Raw genomic sequence first — 9,331 nt, 5'->3', positions numbered from 1 at the left:
GCCCCTTCTGTCAGGTTCTATTTGCCTCTCAGTCAGAAAACTTATCTGTAGCTTAGACAGCACCTTTCTTAGCTCCTCTAATAATGACTCTGTCCTTTGTTCTAGACCCTGTCTAGCCCACTTGAGCCTTATTCCTTTGTAATCATAGTCTCTACCACCAATGGCTCTACTTCCAACCTGTGTGCTGATGGTCATCTCCCCCACTTTATGTTGTATGATTATTCAGAATTTCTCTACAGACAAACCCCGCTACCTGCAAAAGTTAGTGGCCTTTCTCCCAGTCTTGGCTGGAATCAGCTTTAAGCTACATCCATCAAACTGTCCTCACAAGGGTCCAGAGACCCCTCTCCATTCCTCTCTATAAAATCCTCTCATTACATGGTTAATGCTACTCTTAGGATCATTGGTTACTATTCTCACCCTGTATTCTATACTACAGTGTCTAAGTGTTTACAGCAGGTGATAATGGAACAAACAAAGGCTTTCAGCAATGAGGCAGTCAACCAGATGCTGCTACAGGGATATACTTGGCTCCCCACACAGGAGATAGTGGCCTGAGACATCGCCCCATACCAGCGAAGAGTACACTATTGCCCCATGTCAGCAGGAAGTAGCTCTAAAGACAGATCATCGTCCCTCTACCCCTCTTGGACTTTTGGGACTAATGTAATCCCACATAAACCCTGCTTTATAAAAAACAAAAGGGGGGGGGGAATGATAGGAAACTGGCAAAGTTGTAGCCACAGGTGGCCACATGGCCCAGCTACCTGAGCCAGGCTCCACCCCCATCCTAATGGGATTTGCTGCTCCTGCTTCCCTGCCCGCCCTCAGGTGAGTATAAAAACATCTCACAGCTTTTAATAAAACTTTCCATTTCCCTTTTGCAGCAAAGAGACAAAATCAGTTCAACACACCAGTATGAGAGGGGGAAAAAAAACTCAACAAATTAAAATAATATTCAAACCACAGCATTAAATATATCTACATCCAGCTCAACATCAACAATTATAATATATCAGTAATTTTATCAGATTTTCTCTATAGGGAACCTTTATTAATATGTTCTGATTATTTACAACTGTACTAGCAAAGCACACTCCCAAAGTGCACATATTTAATACAGTATCAACTATTTGCATTTACAGGATTTTTAAACAATCAGAAAAAAGATCAACTGTTTAAGATCCTTAAGGTATATTACAAAAACTACTGCTAGTTCTTGTACTATGGTATGCTTACTCAGTAAAACTAGCAACAAAATACACACACAGTAACTGAGTAATTCTGATCCACTCATGCCAACCCGGGGTGTCTCCATGAACTCTAAGCTGTCTTATACAAAAGTTAAGGCAAAGTCATTTTCAAGTTTAAATGCAATTCAAGCCTTTAAATATTGGATGGAAATATTAAAAAAAAAAAAAACCTCAATCTTGTTAAATAACATTTCATGGAATAAACTGTATGGTTACATGTAGCAGGAAATATTTTAATGTCTGTTGCTTAGAATAATTAAAGAAAAATGTTGGGGGCCACCACCGTGGCTCACTTGGTTAATCCTCCACCTGCAGCAATGGCACCCCATATGGGCACTGGGTTCTAGTCCCGGTTGCTCCTCTTCCAGTCCTGCTCTCTGCTGTGGCCCAGGAAGGCAGTGGAGGATGGCCCAGGTGCTTGGGCCCCTGCACCTGCATAGGAGACCAGGAGGAAGCACCTGGCTCCTGGCTTCAGATTGGCACAGCTCTGGTCATGGTGGCCATTTGGGAGGTGAACCAATGGGAGGAATATGTTTCTCTCTGTCTCTCTCTCTCTCTCTCTCTCTCTCTCACTGTATACCTCTATCTGTCAAATAAATAAAAGAGAATACTTTTAGGCATTTTAAAACAAAATAATTTACAACACTTTTAGAAGTGAATCAATGAGACCCTCATCTTGGGGGTAAAAAGAGCAACAATTTTTGTCCTCCACCAGCCAAAGAGGGGCATAAAACCACAAACAGCATTCTCTCACCATTACATAACTTTTAAATCCATGTGCTGATGCAGAGGTTCAGGAAGACATCCCCATGGAGTTAAGATGAGGACTCTTCCAAGAGAGTGCCTGGGGGCAGGGGAACACGGACAGAAATGTGCATGGAGCAGGTGCACTAGGCCAAGAGCCAGAGCAGCCAGCTCACAGGGATCAAAACCATTTCATGATACAACATACTGGCAACATGTCAGTGGCCAACAAAGTATATTTTCATTTAGGTTCTATTCACATGTTTTGAATTGATTTTAGTATATAGCCACTTGCAATTGAGGGGAGAAGCTGGGTACTTGCTGGCAGGATGTCAAAGCTCAAAACTTTCAGGTTTCTCTAGGGTGTGCTCTGCAGGTTCTTTCTGCCCACTGGATCCAAAAAGGCCTATATGTACATTTATATGTATTTTTAAATGCTGGACTCACTTGTTAACAGTTTAGATGAAAGCACAGCTCCCATGCCAGTGTGTCAGCGAGCTGACACTGCCAACCCCCTTCCACCTTGAGGCCAAGGTCTCCATCTGCTGGAGCATCTGAGATATACACTTGTAGATCAATATTATTTTAAAAAATAAAGCAGCATAGTTCCCTTAATTTAGAAAAATTTACTATATATAGCTTGCATTCAGAACCACACAGAGGGTTAATAAAAAACATGAATCTGTTGGGATAAATGCATTTTCTATCCTGAAAAAAATCAGACTTACACATCACCTCCAGTTAAGCACCAACCAAAAATAAGGTTTATATTAATTAAATCCTGAAAAACAGTTTTATTTAGAGGGGGAGAATCTGACTCACAGAAGAAAAAATAACTTGCAGGCATTCCATGGGGCTCACAGACACTGCAAGTGCCTAACCAGTGGCTCATTCTCATACTGAGTGGGAAGAGTGTTTCATTTGTGGCTAATGCAGCTCTATGCAACCCCTCCCAGACATAGGATTTTCACTGAGGAGACTTGGAGGGAGTGTTCTGTCCTCTCTGAAGACACTTTCCAACAGCTGGGGGTGAGAGCTGGTGCCCAGGCTGCCTTCCCTGGTCTTTGGAGACTCTGGGAGTGGACTTGAGGGCAGGGGCTCCCTCTATTTCTCCACAGGTGCAGTGAGCTTCTCTTCCTCCTTCCTACAACTGCGGGGGTTTGACTTTTGTTCTTTTGGGGGTTGCAGTGGGGAAGAAGGTGGCTCTTCACTCATTCTCTGACAAATCTCCATGTAACTGGGCTTTTGCAATTCTGTGGCAGCTCCATGCACCTGCTCTGATTTGCACGCAGTTGTAGTAAGGACAGGGAGAGTCTGTCCACACTGTGGGTTTCCTTCTGCTTTTCTACCACCTTGGGATCCTCAGGTAAATGGGCTGGGGGGGGGATCATTCATATGTTGCTGATACAGCACAAGAAGCCAGCAGTGAGGGCTCTCTGGGGACCACTACAGGAATAGCGTTCCTACTTGCATCTGCATGGAGTCTCCTTTCCTTTGATAATCCTATTACCAAGCTAGATGGCCTGTTTTCAAACAAGTCCTGTCATCAAATTGCCTGCAGCTCCAGGTAATGGGGGGAAGTTGGACAGCCCCAGTTCAAAGTTTGTGATGGAGGCTTTGGTCGTGTTAGAGACTGAGTTGGGCTGCTTGTAAACTTCTCCTCCTTTTTCTTCCTATAGCAAAGGAATTTTTCCTGCTTCTGGGAGGATACTGTCTGAGTGAAGTCAGAGGAGATGCTGCAGGCTTGAAGGTTGGAGACGTGAACCCATGTATAAATCCAGTATTTGGAAATAGAGTTACCAAGGGTGGATTGAAATAGCTACGCATTGTTGACAATGTCTGGGGCAGTCAGGCCGTACAGAGGAAACTGTTGTTGGGGACTGTATAGTGGAGGTAAATAAATGATGTGTAACACTGCTGTGTATAAAGGTTCATGTCGAGAGACCTAAATCCATTCTTTGGCAAAAATGGGTTTATAGCTATTGCCTTTCTTTTAGCTGCACCTTAATTGGTTTTCCTTGAAAAGTTTTGACTTTTTTGCAGGTATTTGTAAGCCTGTTGTGCATCAGCTTCTGCTTCAAATGTAATAAATCAATTATCATTATGGGCAAATTCACAGTTTATAAATTTCAGTAAATTATTTCCTTTAAATAGTGCTTCTACTTCTTCCACAGGGGTAGATTCAGATATTTCTCACAATATTACTATGCAACGATTTTGATTTGGCCTTACTTTTTCTCCCTTCTCACCCACCTGGACTAAAGGTAAAGATTTTAGCACTTCAACAATCGAATCCACACTAGTACTGAGTTTCTTGATATAGTCAAGGGTAGCTACCATTGTAATTAGAGCATACTAATCACTATCCATCTGTGATGTAAGATACATGGCACTAGCAAGAGTCTCCCTAGATAAACAGAATTCCAATTTTTTTAAGTACTTCTTGAGAGTCTTCCTGGCTTTCTGGTTGAGATTCATTTCCTCCTGTTTCACTATTTTCAGGTAGAGATTCGTATTCTGCATGATCCAGAGCCAAAGCGTTCGTGTCTGTTTTGACTCAGGTAAATCTGGTAATGCTGCATTCTCATGACTTTTGTCACCATCACCATTGACATCCAATCCCTGTGGGCTGCAGTCTGCACCATGGCCAGCTGTCTCCTCCCATGCAGCACTCAAACCGACAGCTGCACTACTTACTTCCAAATGTAACGTGAGTCCTCCACACTTTTGCATTAGGGTTTAGCTCTGAAACATTAGTTGTTGGTACCTGACTCAAAGCTGGGATGGAACTTGTTTGAGAAGTAGTTTGAGATAAAGGACCATTCATCAGATGAGAGCTGTCCTTGCCCTCTTGGCCTCGCTGTGCCTGCAGTTCAGCCACTTTAGCGTCCTGACCAGAAGTCATGGGTTCCACTGGGAGAAGTTTAATGTAAACTTCAGGATGCTGCCCGCGCCACCTGCCCCACCCCACTGGCCTCCGGGGGGCTCCTTGCTGCAGCCCCAGTGCCTGGTGACCCCACAACATGCAGGGAGAGCTGAGGAGGGAGACTAGGAAGAGGCGGCACTGCAGGGCCAGGCTGGATGTAGGGAGGAAGGGCCAGCATGGGCCGGTGCAGCGGCAAAAGCGGATTCTTCCCCTTTGGGACCGAAAATGTCTCCACCTCGAGACTCCGGATCCCCAACACTGCTTCCCTTCGCATGAGAACACACCTAAATACATCCTTAAAAGGTTGTGTGTGAATCAATCTGGCAGAAATTCACTAAGTACCAAGTTGATCGCATCCATCATAGAGCGGATGGGAGACAGCAGAGCCCAGCGTCGAACCATGGTGCTTCTGATGAGAATACAGGGCCCACATTTTCTCAGAAAGGATCACTGGAGGGGCCCAGCTTGAGGTGGGTCAGAGGCAAAAGTGCTAAAAGTATAATAACTGGGCATTCTCAATGAATGGGACTCACTCATGGTATTTCTGTAAGTTTGAAATAATTTCAAAATTAACTACTCTTAAAATGACCAAATTATAAGATGGCAATATCCATATCATGTTAGTAAAGCAGGGACAGCATCAAATACTATAAAGGCTAAACCTTACCCAATTCCTATTAGGCCGAAGTTGTAAAACTTGTCCCCTTCTAAGCATCTACATGTGTGGAGACTGCACAAAAAAATAGAATAATATTCACAATACATTTCATTTTGTGAATATATTTGTGATAATTTGTAAACAGCTTGATCTTTCTATTTTAAAGGTTTTGAAAACCCTGTTGCTCTTTAAAAATAATTATTTTATTTTTGTACTTGAAAAGTAGAGATGGGGTGTATCTCAAATCTGTCGGTTCACTCCCCAACTTTATGCCACAACTGGGGCAGGACCAAGCCCAAACCAGCAAACTGAAACACAATCCGGGTCTCTACAAGGGTGGCATGGACTCAACTCCTTTAACCCTCATCACCGTCTCTCAGAATGCACACCAACATGAAGCTGGAATCAGAAGCAGAGCTGGGACTTTTCCCAGGCTCTCTGACATGGGATACAGGCATCCCAAGCAGTGGTCACACCACTATGTCAAATGGCCACTCCTTCATTTTTAATTTAGTTTTGATTTGGGAATCAGAGAGACTGAGAAAGACAAGCAGCAGAAATCACTCATCTGTTGGCTTACTACACAATGCCCACCACAATCAGGACTGAGTTAGATGAAAGACAGGAGCCAGGAGCTTCATCCAGGTCTTCTGTATGGTTGACAGAAATGCTTGGGACATTATCCACTGCTTTCTCAGACAAACTAGCAAGAATCTAGATTGGAAGAGGAGTTGCCAGGACTCAAACCTGCACTCCAGTATGAGATGCCAATGTCAGAAGAGCAGCTTAACCTATTGAATCACGTGCTAGTCCCTGCATCAATTCAAAACAGTGCACTCACCCTACCCTGTATATATTCAAAGAATGCAAAGCTGGACATCCCCTCCCTTTCCTTATTATAAAAGCCTCAGTCCTGCACCACCTCAGAAGAACCTTGGTTCACTTTAAACTGAATCTGTCTCCCAATTTGCAATACTATTCTGCATCTGAAAAACATCTCTCTGATTTTTTTTAATCTCATTTATGACCTTTTGCTTTATATAATCCAGGACTCTCTTGTCTTGTCTCCTTGCCTACTGGCAGATTTTGGAAAGTGTTTTATAATATGTATTTTCACTACCTCAGGTGAATACCTGAGGGTTAAAATGTTAGATAAGTGAATGCTACATTTTTTTCCTAAAAACTCTTCGTTGAATTATAATCCATATGTCTTAATACTCATGAAGCAGATGTTCTTCAGAATCACATCCTCTACAGCTTTCCCTCAGATGTCTCAAGCAGGGCCTGAACTTCCTTGGTGGCATCCATAATCATATCCTTGAATGTGACTAACTCCTAAAATATGGACATCCTTGCTCAGCCAAGGCCATCTGTACCATTGTCTAGGAGAGAAGGTCATAACTGTACCAAAGGGGTGGCTCTATGGATAGAAAATTTAAACCATGGTTGGGATTACCCTCAAGTATTTCCCTGTGCTGGCCTTCCACATGTCTTTCCCACATAATCACTGGGATATGTACACAATCTGAACAGTCAGTGATTTCAATATATGGGGGTGTCACAGCTATGCTGTGAAATAACCTGTAGATGTCTGAGTAAAGTGGGAAATTATACATGATTATAAATTTTTGAACTTAAGAATACAAAACTATTTCCTTATCAGTTTCAAATGCATCTCCTAACTCATTATGTGGCAGCGAAACATGAATTAATTCTGACATATCAACTATGACCATGAGTGAACTATTCTCTGATATGAACCTTGGGTTCCTCCACAAAATGACTGAACATTGGAAGAGCTAAAGTATACAGTGTTGCTTATGTAGCAAATAATAAATGGGATTTATGTCTGTTTGTGTTAAGGTGGAGAGGATGATGAAACAGTGACCAGCACTATTCAGATTGAACAGTAGAAATACAAAACCTGGGGTTCAGCAGGTGCAGCTCTTTCACCTCTATCTCCGTCGTGTTCACTGTCACAAATAAGAAGCAGTTCCGGACAGGCTTGGATTCCTGAATTGCTGCATTATGATGGTCTTAGCCTGATTTCTTTTGTGGTAAGGACTCACTTCTCTCTTCTCCGGGGTTTCCAATCATCAGTCATCATTTTCCTTCTATCTGTTACTATTATTATTTACTTATTTGAGAGGCAGAGTTTTAGACAGAGAGAAGAGAGAGGGGGCTCTTCCATAATCTGGTCCATTACCCAAATGGCCACAATGGCCAGAGCTGGGCCAATCCCAAGCCAGGAGCCAGGATCTCTTCTGGGTTTCTCATGTGAGTGCAGGGGCCCATGCACCTGAGCCATCTTCCATTGCTTTTACAGGCCATTATCATGGAGCTGGATTAGAAGTGGAGCATGGCCGGCGCCGCGGCTCACAAGGCTAATCCTCCACCTTGCAGCGCTGGCACACCGGGTTCTAGTCCCGGACGGGGCACCAGTTCTGTCCCAGTTGCCCCTCTTCCAGGCCAGCTCTCTGCTGTGGCCAGGGAGTGCAGTGGAGGATGGCCCCAGTCCTTGGGCCCTGCACCCCATGGGAGACCAGGAAAAGCACCTGGCTCCTGCCATCAGATCAGCGTGGTGCGCCAGCCACAGTGCACCAGCCGTGGTGGCCATTGGAGGGTGAACCAACGGCAAAGGAAGACCTTTCTCTCTGTCTCTCTCACTGTCCACTCTGCCTGTCAAAAAAAAAAAGTGGAGCAACCAGGAGACCAACCAGTGCCCATATGAGTACCACAGGAGGAGGATTAGCTTCCTATGGCACAGTGCCAGTCCCATTTCCTTGTCTCTAAATGCAGTCTATCTGCTAAATGGGAAACAAAATATTTTCAATTTAATGTCATCTCAACAGTCATCCGAAAAATTGTCATGTAACGTTATTTTTTATTGTTACACGCATTTTAAATCTACAGCTAGGGGGCCAGCATTGTGGCATAGTGGGTAAAGAAACTGCCTGTGACACCATCATCCCTTACGGGTGCTGGTTCAAGACCTAGCTGCTCCAATTCCAATTCATCTCCCTGCTAATATGCCCAGAAATACAGTGGAGGATGGTCCACGTGCTTGGGCCCCTGTACCCATGTGAGGGATCTGAAAGAAACTCCTGACTCCTGGTTCCAGCCAGAGCATTGTGGCCATCTGAGGCATGAAACAGTGGAAAGAAGATCTCTTGCTCGCTCTCTCTCTCTCTCTCTCACTCTCTTTTTTTCCTCTGTGTAACTCTGACTTTCAAATAAATAATGCTTTTTAAAAAATCTTAAATCCACAGATAAAAGTAAATAAAATTACTCTTCATATATTATATGTATTTTAAAAATATGGATAAGAGGAACAGGCAGGTCTAGTAGTTAGATGCCTGAATCCTACACTACAGTGCATAAGTTTGATATCTTCATCCAGAGCCATACTCCAGTTTCCTGTTACTGCAGACCCTGGAAAGCAATGGTGATGGTTTAACTAACTGGGTTCCTGTCACCCATTTGGGAAACCTATATAGAGTTCTTGACACCACCTTAAGTATTGGCACAATCTTGACCAATGTAGATATTTGGGGAGTGAACCAGTGACAGGGAGCTTTAAGCCTAAGAGTCAATTTTATTCTGCAGCCAATCTTTTACAACTACTTTGATACACAGAAATCTCTTCAAAATCAGACCATCCCTGAAATCTTCAGTTTTCATGCTCACACGCTGATGCTTAGATGTTCCAATATCTAATTTGGTCACAGTAGTCTGGATAACCAAGGTTAC

The 9,331-nt window shown here is 43.4% G+C and overlaps 1 pseudogene; it reads right to left on the bottom strand.

Moving 5' to 3' along the window:
• Positions 1-3,101: 3,101 nt before the first annotated feature.
• On the bottom strand, positions 3,102-4,902 carry LOC138843366 (la-related protein 4B pseudogene; annotated as a pseudogene).
• Between the last annotated feature and the right edge of the window lie 4,429 nt (positions 4,903-9,331).

Source organism: Oryctolagus cuniculus, chromosome 8, assembly GCF_964237555.1.
Source record: "Oryctolagus cuniculus chromosome 8, mOryCun1.1, whole genome shotgun sequence".
Taxonomy (NCBI): Eukaryota; Metazoa; Chordata; class Mammalia; order Lagomorpha; family Leporidae; genus Oryctolagus; species Oryctolagus cuniculus.
Note: the sequence above shows the minus strand (reverse complement) of the source record. Positions and strands in the feature narration are given on the sequence as shown.